Here is a 13,459-nt window from a genome sequence, read left to right on the forward strand (position 1 = left end):
AAACTGAAGTTTTTTTTTTTAACTCACCAAATAAAACTATACTGAAAGTAAACTAGACAGCAATAGGAAAACAACTACGTTTCTGGCTCACGTCAGTGTTTATGGAAGGAATTCCCCGGAGTGGCAATAAGATGCACCTGGTTTACCGAGCTGGTACTCTCCTGGCAAGAGAGGAAGAATTAAAGAAAGGAGGGGAAAAAAAAAAAAAAAAAAAAACACTGACTGTGTTTGTGACTGGAGGGCTGAGCTGAGAAGGAAATCCCTTATGCATCCAACAGATGGGTTGCACATGCATGACTAAACCATCTTTGAAAGCCAGGGACTGGCAGGTTTCTACCGTCTTATGAGCAGTGAAACCAGGCACAAGCAGGAACCAGTTCAACCCTGCTTTTTACTGGCATAACGCCAGCATTCTGTGTTACTACCAACAGGTTCTACAGCCTGTTCCCAGCTGAGCATGGATGCTGCTGGTGAATACTGGTTTCAAAAGGACACAAATACATATGCTAATATTTTTTTTTAAGTATTTTGGTTTTACATGAAGTTATACATTTTTATTTAAGTGATTAAAAACATACCAATATTTTAATTAATAAATTAAAACAATTAACTATAATTAAATTAATAAACTAATCAATAGTTTTTAAGATTTCAATCAAACTCTTACTGCTAAAATTATCCTTTTCAAACCGTGAGGCTTTTCTCACACTTGTTTGAATTTTGACCTTGTAGGTTTTCATTCCAACTATTCAAGGCACAGTAACTTAGTCATATAAAATTCCCATATTTAGTTTCATTCAGGATTCCTGCATATTACTGGATTGCTTCTGCTTTCTTCTACTGATGAGTAGATTATTGAGTCCTGCTTTTAAAGACCCAGGTTATCCATGAAGAACTGCCTCCAACCCAAGGCTGCCTCTTTCATTTCAGCCTAAAATGCCATACAGGAACATGTACTCCTGAATAGATTAATTGATTTTGGAGTACAAACAGATAAACCTCAACATCACTTTAACTGATCCAGGATATTTAGTCCTCTGCGGCAAAACGGATATAGCTAATTGGTGTGAAAGGCAGTTGTGCTTTGTACCATTAATATCTTGTCCATTTCTGTCTGAAGTCTAACCTCCTTCCTCTGGTATAGGAACTCGAATAGAATTGAGAGTTGGTAAAGATTAGTTCAGGACGCACAATCTCTACTTCGCATTATATACTACAGTTAATGGCATTTATTAGTCATTATCTATGTATGCCAGACACATTACAGGTGCTATAAAGAATGAATGAATTATAAATCAGAAGAAACAATTTTACTTCAAGTATATGTATATTTTCTCAAATAGATATAGAATATTCTCACAAGTTCTGTTTATACTGTAATTTTTAAATGCGTCGAAAATAAAAAATAAGGTCTAGGTTGCAAATAAACTATAATAAATAAAGGAAAGGAAGCTTAAGTCTAGATCCCCAATGTAAATATCCTACTGTATACTTTTTTATGTATAAAACCACATTTGGAATGTTTTCTTTGTAATAAAAATGAATCAGAATCATATAACTGCCCCCACCAAAAGAACTGGACCTTGCTTCTGGTTTCAAAGAATGCAATATTCTTTTTTGTTGCATGAGATACTGTGAAGGCTCTCAAAAAGTCTCCTGGTGTATGTTTAGTAAACAATTTTCAGAGTAGAACGTTTCACATGGATGTTTAAGATGATATATTTCCATAATTTACAGATATTTATAATTCTTTCCACCACTAAAATAAACCACATTTCTACAATATTTAACATGTTAACATATGAATATTTTAAACAGAGTCTAAAGTATCTTTGCTTTTCCTCTTCCTAGCTTTTATTTCCTTTTTAAAAAATTAATTATCTGCTTTACCATTTTACCCAATGTTTTTCCTGCAAGAAAAACAGCATGGTGGAAATAATATGAGTTTCTGGCACCAGATAGAGCTCAATTCAAATCACATGTCAACTCCTCACACACTATGTGACATTGGCTTCCATTTCTTCTACTAGAAAGAACACAGCACATAAAGAGAATTCAAGACAGGATCTTTTTCCTCCTGACTGATATATTAATATGCTTTAATTTTTTGTATAGTTCAAATCTTCTCACTGCCACCCTTGACACTAGTTTTGACAAAAAGAATACCTGTTGCTTGTACATTCTTTCCTTCCTACAATCTTAATTAACTGGCTTTAATGTTATTTCACTACTAAATTCACAGGCCAAGTTTTGCTGTGATGAAAACAGAGACTATGGTTTCCCTACCCTTTTCACTGGAAACTTCTAAGTCTCTTTGCTCTAAATAAGTCCATGGTTTTTCAGAATAATACATTTAAAAATTACTTCATACGTAATATCTAAAAAGTGACATCACTCATTGATATAATCGCTTAGTAAACATACCTAAAGAAATGTTTCAGAAGTCATAATACTTAGTATTACACCATGGTATTATGCCATGAAATAATACCAATGCCCCAGAGGTGTTTACTAAAAGCTAGATAGGCTTCCAAGTTTTGGATGACCTAGACGATTATATTAGCAATCACATTCAGGCAGCTACTTTGAGGTGTTTCACATACATCATTTACTCACTTTAAGAAATCTAAAAAATACCTTTAATTAACCAATTGTATTAGTGAGAACAGTAGGTTTCAGGCTTTGGAATATCAGAGTGGAGGGAGTTTAAATCCCATTTCACATCATTCAGGAGCAAACCACTGCCTAGAGCAGCAGGAGACATGATAATGTGTCACGTTTAGGTAAAAGGAGTCTGCAGTGCCACTGTAGGCCCAGGGCATTCCTTGGCTTCAGCAGGATGTAGAGAAATAGGAAAGCCCCTTAGGATGAACAAGAAAGGTAGCTGAGAATTAAGGATCAGTATGTCTGCTAGGAGACCGTCTCGGTGCGGGTTCAGGGGGATCCTAATGCAGAGACAGAGATGGACAGTGGGAAGCAGAGGTCCAGCTGAAGGACGCTGGTGACCATCATCCAGAGCTGAGGCATCCTGCACAGGCTGGAGAGACTGGCCGAGGTCTTAGCAGCAATTACATTAATAACCATAGCAAGAGAACAGAAGGGAGCAAATACACCAGATATCTTGCCACATAAGTTTCCCCTTGCACCCAGATGCCCAGGAGAAAAGTTAAGAAAGTCAGAGAATATTGAAAGAGAGTTGGAACTTAGAATTTATTGAATACATAATTGACCACAAGAGGCTGTTTTAAACTAAAAGAGACTAACCTTGAAATGCTGAGACTAATTTTTTTCCCCTCCTGGGAGAGAGAATAGCAGCCCATGGTAAGTTAAGTTCCCTAAAGAGAAACAAAGTCAAATTTCTGCATATTAAATTTTAAATATGAAAATTTTGACAGCCCCTTCCCTCAGTGCTTTTAAATTTACTTCCCTCCAATGGAACTTGTCCTGGACAAGCCATCAAGACCTCTGCCATCTTTCTGAAGGAAGTTTCTCCTTGGACAGTCCCTGATGAAACAGGAGTTTCCTTACAAATGGGTAGCAATATTCTAATGTAAGACCTTGCCCTTGGCCCCTACCTAATTGCATCAGGGCATATCAGACCTTGAAGCAGCTAATTTCTGAATTAATGGCCTGTGAGGAGTCAGGTACAAAGGATCCATATAAGCAAGGATAATATATTGAACCAATCAGATTCTCTCACCACAGGATGACAGTTGGATGGATCAAGGGCAGAAGCAGCATCAAAAGTGAAAAAAGGGGGGCTTCCCTGGTGGCGCAGTGGTTGAGAATCTACCTGCTAATGCAGGGGACACGGGTTCGAGCCCTGGTCTGGGAAGATCCCACATGCCGCGGAGCAACTGGGCCCGTGAGCCACAACTACTGAGCCTGCGCGTCTGGAGCCTGTGCTCCGCAACAAGAGAGGCCGCGATAGTGAGAGGCCCGCGCACCGTGATGAAGAGTGGCCCCCCGCTCGCCGCAATTAGAGAAAGCCCTCGCACAGAAACGAAGACCCAACACAGCCAAAATAAATAAATAAATTAATTAATTATTTTAAAAAAGTGAAAAGAGGAAAGGAGGAAAACAGTGTTCAGATACTATTGAGTGACATAAGTGATGGCTGTGGTAGGTAGAATAATGACCTTCCAAAGATACTCACATCCTAATCTCTAGAACCTGTGACTATGTTGTTACATGGCAAAGGGGAATTAAGTTTGCAGAAGAAGTTTTGCTAATCAGCTGCACTTAAAGAGATTATCCTGTATTGTCCTGGTGAGTACAATGTAATCACAAAGGTCCTAAAAATGGAAGAGGAAAATGTAACCATGCAACAGAAAACCAGAGAGATGGCAGCGTGAGAAGAAATCAGCCCGTGTTGCTGGCTTTCAAGAGGGAGGAAAGGGGCCATGAGACAAGGAAAGGACTTCTGATCTATAGCACTGTAACATACTAAATCTGTGTTATGCCAATAAATATATAGTAATCTGTCACACTAACAAGAGAAAACTAACACAGTGAGTTAGCTGTGAAGAGCCCCCAGCTGAGAGGCAAACAATACTCAGCCTTTGGGGCTGCCTTGGCTCTGGACCTTCCCTTCCACTGCCCAAACTATCTTCTAAATGCCTTGAATTCTTGCTGAAACCCAGGCTCTTCCTGAGTTCCCCTAAATGTACTACCTTTATTTGTCTTTTACGGGTAGTTCCATGATACACTCCCCAAGTGATTCACTTTGCCAAAAACTAAAAATGCTAAGAAGCATTTTTGTAAGTTGTGATTAACATTATTTATTAATTACTACTTTGCATGTCCATTTCATTAGTCGCCAGATTCATTTCACTGAAATGAAAAATGAGCTCTATCGTGAGAAATGCACAATTTCCGTTAGACTTTATGATATAATGAAATTATCTCAGGACTCCCATTATAACCTTCATAATTGTGTAGGATTCTGAAAAGAAATTTTAGACAGAAGAGCTAAAAATATAAAGAATAGATGGCACACTGTATAAAAATATATATGAATTGGGTGAATAAATATGATTCCACCTCATAATAATGAAAGGTGGGATTAAGAGAAAATGTTACAATATAACCCTCATCATCATTCTAACTTCACTATCTTTATTGGGTAAATTCATGTAACTTCAATACTAATGCAGGCAGGAAAAGAGATTCACTGTCCCCTCAACTGCTTTAGATATTCACAAAATCAGTTTTACTTTTAGCTGAACTTTGCAATGTGGGATGGTTTTTTGTTTTTTTTTTTTTATTGTGTTCCATGGGCTTGTGAAATACATGTTCCCTAGCAACTTAGACTGTCTTGTTTCTAAAAGACGCATTAACACAAAAGTATGCTATAATTTTCTTTCTTGGTCACTTTCAAGGATGAAAGTTCCCTTAAGAAATTTTACAGTTCAAAAGTAAAATCTTGGGCTTCCCTGGTGGCGCAGTGGTTGGGAATCCGCCTGCCAATGCAGGGGACGCAGGTTCGAGCCCTCGTCCGGGAGGATCCCACATGCCGCCGAGCAATTGAGCCCGTGCGCCACGGCTGCTGAGCCTGCGCTCTGGAGCCTGCGAGCCACAGCTACTGAAGCCGGCGTGCCACAACCGCTGAAGCCCATGCGTCTGGAGCCTGTGCTCCGCAGCGGGAGAGGCCACCACAGCGAGAGGCCTGCGCAGCGCAACGGGGATTAGCCCCCGCTCGCCGCAATTAGAGAGGGCCCGCGTGCAGCAAAGAAGACCCAACACAGCCAAAATTAAAATAAATAAATTTCTTTAAAAAACTAAATAAATACAGTCTTTCTTTTAATTTATCATAAATCTCATCATCATCTAAGCTGGCCAACACAGAGAGATGTTGAGATATGGGAAGAGCCCTTTATCTAAGATAAAGAGTAACTAGTGACACTAAATCGGAATTGATGTTGGAATACATTTTACCAAAAACAAAGAAAAAAAAAACAACACCTACCTTCCTCCTTTGAAAATTAGCTGAATTTTAAAAAGTGAACTTTGCCATAAAAAATATGCAGTGTTTCCTAGTTAACCCCTAAGCTCTTCAAACTCTCTCCTCTTCCCCTTTGATTAAAAAAGTGAATAACGCAATCTCTTAAACAAAAGTCAAGCTTTTAAAATGCATTAGTTCTATTATACTGTCAGTTACGTCAGCTAACACAGTTGGGTAAAAAAGGAATGCCAACACCAACTGCTGAAATATATTAATCCAATACAGTTTGTGTAAATTTATGAAGATATAAGCGCTCATCTCATAAGATGAAACGCATTATATTAACATCATTAAAAGAATCAGATCTGATAGTCTACAACTTCATTTTAGGTAAATTACAGCACCCCCCTCCCTTTTTTTTTCTTTCCCCAATAACCTAGTTTTGTTTGTTTTTTTTTTAATTGGGGTATACGTGCTTTACAATGTTGTGTTAGTTTCTGCTGTACGATGAAGTGAATCAGCTCTACGTACACATATATCCCCTCCCTCTTGGACCTCCCTACCCCACCATACTACCTTTGAAATTCTTATAGCTTCAGATTTCTATTTTGCTACCTTTAAGCATATGCAAACATCATCTAACATATAAGTATCATGTTTATTATGTATTTCCTACTTCTCTGAACCACAATGTTAGTGTCAAGAGGACAGAGACTTTTGCCCATTTTGTTCTCTGGTACAGTCCAGCACATAGTATAGCGCCTGGCATGCAGTGAGCACTCAGTAAATATTGATGGCATGAATGACTGAATGGACAGTGACACTGGTACTACGTCAGGCTTTTCTAGGAATGTGAATGCTTACTATAACGAGGGCTTCCTTGCATTTTAAAATCAAGATCTACTCTGAACCAAAAACAAACGACGCTATGTAAGGACCTGTGCAGTTACATAATGAAATATAAACACAACACCTAAATGATAATTAGATTCTAATAATAAATACACAAAATAAAGAAATGATCGACATGAGGAAGAGTATTAGAGGTACAGAAAATTGTGTTGTCAGAACTCAGAGGAAATTAAATCACATGGGTTATGATAGTCAAAAACATGGTAAAAGATGGTATTACAGCCACGCTTCAGATGCAATGTGCATTAATAAGGAGAGAAAGAAATCTGAATGTGTGTGATACAAGGAATTATTGGACAATATTGAAAAGCAAACTGAGATACTATTATGAAGAGCTATAAAATTCAGGGTATTGGTTTGTATTTTACTATGGAGTCAACGCCAAGCTGTTTTAGACTGACTCCTAGCTCAGAACTTCCAGTGCCTATTACAGCAATTAGTACATAGGAAGAACTAAAACTATAACATGGGCTTGTTTACTACAAACATCATCCAAATATATATATATATATATATATATATATATATATATATACACACACACACACACACACACACATACATATACATACACACGTAATTATGTACATATATGCACATACGCATATACAATATATCTTGTTCTCAGATTTACAGTGCATGCTTTTCCTGTGATAACTACATTAAACAGGCATTCTAACATCAAACACAACAGTTTGATAATACTTGCCCTACTCCTTCTATTCATTCTATTTGATATGATATAGCTTCTTAGCTGGGACAGCATCATGTTTCAAATGGGACATTATCTTGAGGAAGATTATTTAGGAAGAATTAAGTCAGAATTGACGACCCTTCCACAGCATATACTACTACTTGCCCTAGGTCCTAGTAACAAGAATTTGATGGTGACACTTTTGAGCAACATACTAAAAATGTAAGAAGGAACAGAACAAGTGACAACCATAAACATGCCTGTTCACTTTCTCCATACTACACATAGGAACAGGTGATTACTTTTAACCAAAAATACAAGTGAAATACCAGGGGTCATTGGCTGGATAGGGAAAATAACTCTAACAAAGACTAAGGTGAGCATGAAAAAGATTCACATCAAGAATTCTTCAGTTTTTAGGTTGGAGACATCTCACACATATGGTAAGTTTTAAGTTTCTCTTAGAATACTTAGAATTAAAACAACAAAAATATTAAGAATATTAAGATATGTATAAAAGCTACCTACTTGGTTTTTTGTTTGTCTTTAATTCCAGAAGTAACTTATTAAACTATCTTGTTTCGGGCTTCCCTGGTGGCGCAGTGGTTGAGAATCTGCCTGCCAATGCAGGGGACACGGGTTCGAGCCCTGGTCTGGGAAGATCCCACATGCCACGGAGCAACTAGGCCCGTGAGCCACAATTACTGAGCCTGCGCATCTGGAGCCTGTGCTCCGCAACAAGAGAGGCCACGATAATGAGAGGCCCACGCACCGCGATGAAGAGTGGCCCCCACTTGCCGCAACTAGAGAAAGCCCTCGCACAGAAACGAAGACCCAACACAGCCATAAATAAATAAATAAATAAATAAACTACCTTGTTTCCCTTTAAATATCTGGAGCTGTATATGAATTGTGTATGTATTTTGACCAGAAAATGCATATGCAATTAAAAGTAAAAGAGATCATACTAGATTTTATTAAAATTAAATTGAAAAATAATTAACCATAGGCTGAGTGATTGCCTTGTTTAATGTCCCTAACCCCAAACGACCTAAATTCATTTCACTGCCAACAAAAGAATTTTAAAAAGCAGCAGTTCAATTTGCCCTTAACCATCATACCTTATTAACAAATGGCTTTTCTAAAGTAAAATTGCTAGGTATCAACGCTGAGATGCAATTTTTTACAACTCTGTATTCATTTAAAGAATTTCAGACATTTATTCTTACCTCAAATTCTTCAGTTTTTCGAGAGCTGTTTTGCAACCTCAGCACTACGAACATTTTCACCAGATAATTCTTTGTTGTGGGGTGACGCCCTGTGCACTATGGGATGTTTAGCAGCATCCTCAGCCTCTACACACTAGATGCCAGGAGCACTCACCCCCTCTCCCTCCAGCTGTGATAATCACAGATGTTCCCAAGTATTGACAAATGTCTCCTGGGGGACAAAACTGCCCTCAGCTGAGAACCACTGCTCTAGATATAAAGACATTAATGAAGTCTTCAGGAAAAAAAAGCAGCAGCTCTATGTTGCATATTGAGAGTGCACAGTAGCAAGTAATGAATGTCTTTTATGCCATTCATCTTCATTCTAGAGAAGAAGCCAACACTTGGCTACATTACTTACGAGTTTTTAGCTTCCCTTTCCTCTGTGCAGCTCACAGGCAAGAAAAGAGCATAGCCACTACCCATCACTCTCTCTGTAATTAGTATTACCAAACCATCTGATTTCTATTTGGGGAAATAATAACTAATAATTTATCCTTCAAGTGCGAGCATAACATAAAGTGTTAATTACTGATTGCTAATGGAACAGATTTGTAAGGTAAAAACTTTTTAATAGTCTTTCACCATTCATGTTTGTGAAACAATAGTACTTCACTTAAAAATCTGTTAATAAAATACTGAAAGTCACCCTAAGATTAGAAATCCCCTTAGAGTTTATTCTGTACCTTTGAAAATGAATGTAATTAACCACTGTCTTAAAAAAATAGCTTCTTCTTTAAAATCTCCAGTAGGTGGGTAAAGGGGGTCCACAGTCTCTACCGACAGTACATTCTGTAGTCAAGTAGATTTCCTTCTACTAAGAAAAAAAAAGTGTTTTTCCCCTCAAAATAATAACAATCTCAGGTTGCTGACATAACTGTGGTAACTGATTTAGTTACAACATATCATCATTGAGGGAATAAGGCAACTCTAAATAAAACCAGAAAATATGAAATAAAAATAAATAGCTTTATTTGAAAAGTAATTATATTACCTTTATAAAAGTAATATAAATATAAAGCTACATTTTTTAAAGTAATAAGCATTTAACTTCTTCATAGCATCTATTATTGCTCTCACATTTCTTGTTACACTCCCTTTTACCCCTGTTACATTTCTATAAGGAAGGGAGAGTGTTACCATTTACCTCAGTTGACAAGCAGGTAAAGAGAAATCTAATATCATCCAGCTACTTAACAGAGTAGAAAAGAAGATTCCCCAACCCTGTTGCTGCCTCTGCATCTTGCTGATTCCCTAATCACAATCCCCAATGATTAATTATATTCTGTTTTACTGTATCTTTTTTTTGTAAACAAATTAATAGATTAAACTCTCTACCACCTAGAAAATGAATATTCTATTTACATAAAGATGGCATGACCACAATGTCAAAGTCAAAGCATCAGTCTCTTAATCCCATGAGTTACTAATGAAAAGAAATTCTTCACTTAATACAGAAACCATTAATTATGTTATAGAAACCATTAATTATGTAAATACTAACTTAATTAAGAGCCCTGAATGCTCAATATTTAGACACATTTCATATTTACATCTTTGAGAGCATATTAAAATATGAAGGTACTGATTTCAACATAACTTTAACTTATGAAATCATAATAGTGAATCAAAAGCCAGGAAATTCTATGATAATACCTTTGAAGAATGATTCTACTTCAAAAATAAACTTCCAGGAAAAATTAATCAATAAATTTCTTAAATATTTTTACACATTCTAGACTAACATGTTAGAAATGCAGACAGAATTTACTTTTAAGATGAAAGTCTTGGGAGGAAGAACCAAGATGGTGGAGTAGAAGGACATGCTCTCACTCCCTCTTGCGAGAACACCAGAATCACAACTAACTGCTGAACAATCATCGACAGGAAGACACTGGAACTCACGAAAAAAGATACCCCACATCCAAAGACAAAGGAGAAGCCACAATGAGATGGCAGGAGGGGTGCAATCACAGTAAAATCAATTCCCATAACTGCTGGGTGGGTGACTCACAGACTGGAGAACACTTAGACCACAGAAGTCCACCCACTGGAGTGAAGGTTCTGAGCCCCACGTCAGGCTTCCCAACCTGGGGGTCCAGCAATGGGAGGAGGAATTCCTAGAGAAACAGACTTTGAATTTGAAGCCTAGTAGGAAATGATTGCAGGACTTCGACAGGACTGGGGGAAACAGAGACCCCACTCTTGGAGGGCACACATAAACTAGTGTGTGCATCGGGACCCAGAGGAAGGAGCAGTGACCCCAGGGGAGACTGAACCAGACCTACCAGGTAGTGTTGGAGGGTCTCCTGCAGAGGCAGGGGGTGGCTGTGGCTCACGGTGGGGACAATGACGCTGACAGCAGAAGTTCGAGGACGTACTCCTTAACATGAGCCCTCCCAGCGTCTGGCATTAGCCCCACCAAAGAGCCCAGTTAGGCCCCAGTGTTGGGTTCCCTCAGGCCAAACAACCAACAGGGAGGGAACATAGCCACACCCATCAGCAGTCAAGCGGACTAAAGTTTTACTGAGCTCTGCCCACGAGAGCAACAGTCAGCTCTACCCACTACCAGTCCCTCCTATCAGGAAACTTACACAAGCCTCTTAGATAGCCTCATCCACCAGAGGGCAAGCAGCAGAAGCAAGAAGAATTACAATCCTGCAGCCTGTGGAACAAAAACCACATTCACAGAAAGATAGACAAGATGAAAAGGCAGAGGGCTATGTACCAGATGAAGGAACAAGATAAAACCCGAGAAAAACAACTAAATGAAGTGGAGATAGGCAAGCTTCCAGAAAAAGAATCCAGAATAATGATAGTGAAGATGATCCAGGACCTCGGAAAAAGAATGGAGGCAAAGATCGAGAAGATGCAAGAAATATTTAACAAAGACCTAGAAGAATTAAAGAACAAACAAACAGACACGAACAATATAATAACTGAAATGAAAAATACACTACAAGGAATCAATAGAAGAATAACTGACTCAGAAGAACGGATAAGTGACCTGAAAGACAGAATGGTAGAATTCAGTGCTGCGGAACAGACTAAAGAAAAAAGAATGAAAAGAAATGAAGACAGGCTAAGAGACATCTGGGACAACATTAAACACAACAACATTCGCATTATAGGGGTCCCAGAAGGAGAAGGGAGAGAGAAAGGACCAGAGAAAATATTTGAAGAGATTATAGTTGAAAACTTCCCTAACATGGGAAAGGAAATAGCCACCCAAGTCCAGGAAGCACAGCGAGTCCCATACAGGATAAACCCAAGGAGAAACATGCCAAGACACATAGTAATCAAATTGGCAAAAATGAAAGACAAAGAAAAATTATTGAAAGCAGTAAGGGAAAAATGACAAATAATATACAAGGAACTCCCATAGGGTTAACAGCTCATTTCTCAGCAGAAACTGTACAAACCAGAAGACAGTGGCATGATATACTTAAAGTGATGAAAGGGAAGAACCTACAACCAAGATTACTCTACCCAGCAAGGATCTCATTCAGATTCGATGGAGAAATTAAAAGCTTTACACACAAGCAAAAGCTAAGAGAATTCAGAACCACCAAACCAGCTCTAAAACAATGCTAAAGGAACTCCTCTAAGAGGGAAACACAAGAGAAGAAAAGGACCTACAAAAACAAACCCGTAACAATTAAGAAAATGGTCATAGGAACATACATATCGATAATTACCTTAAACGTGAATGGATTAAATGCTCCAACCAAAAGACACAGGCTTGCTGAATGGATACAAAAACAAGACCCATATATATGCTGTCTACAAGAGACCAACTTCAGACCTAGGGACACATACAGCCTGAAAGTGAGGGGATGGAAAAAGATATTCCATGCAAATGGAAATCCAAAGAAAGCTGGAGTAGCAATACTCATATCAGATAAAATAGACTTTAAAATAAAGAATCTTACAAGAGACAAGGAAGGACACTACATAATGATCAAGGGATCAATCCAAGAAGAAGATATAACAATTATAAATATATATGCACCCAACATAGGAGCACCTCGATACATAAGGCTAACATCTATACATAACTGCTAACATCTCTAAAAGAGGAAATCAACAGCAACACAATAATAGTGGGGGACTTTAACACCTCACTAGCACCAACGGACAGTTCATCCAAAATGAAAATAAATAAAGAAACACAAGCTTTAAATGACACAATAGACCAGATAGATTTAATTGATATTTATAGGACATTCCATCAAAAAACAGCAGATTACACTTTCTTCTACAGTGCGCACGGAACATTCTCCAGGATAGATCACACCTTCGGTCACAAATCAAGCCTCAGTAAATTTAAGAAAATTGAAATCATATCAAGCATCTTTTCTGACCACAATGCTATGAGATTAGAAATCAATTACAGGGAAAAAAACGGAAAAAACACAAACACATGGAGACTAAACAATACATGACTAAATAACCAAGAGATCACTGAAGAAATCAAAGAGGAAATCAGAAAATACCTAAAGACAAATGACAATGAAAACACGATGATCCAAAACCTATGGGATGCAGCAAAAGTAGTTCTAAGAGGGAAGTTTATAGCTATACAAGCCTACCTCAAGAAACAAGAAAAATCTCAAATAAACAATCTAAACTTACACCTGA

At 37.9% G+C, this 13,459-nt stretch overlaps 1 protein-coding gene across 9 annotated transcripts in view; it reads right to left on the reverse strand.

Annotated features, from left to right (window-relative positions):
• The window catches only part of CACNA2D1 (calcium voltage-gated channel auxiliary subunit alpha2delta 1), a 496,546-nt gene that overhangs the window by 384,479 nt on the left and 98,608 nt on the right, over positions 1–13,459 (reverse strand). The gene's annotated exons all lie outside the window — the stretch shown is intronic.

The sequence above is a fragment of the Balaenoptera borealis genome (genome assembly GCF_965194805.1).
Source record: "Balaenoptera borealis genome assembly, chromosome: 7".
Classification (NCBI taxonomy): Eukaryota; Metazoa; Chordata; class Mammalia; order Artiodactyla; family Balaenopteridae; genus Balaenoptera; species Balaenoptera borealis.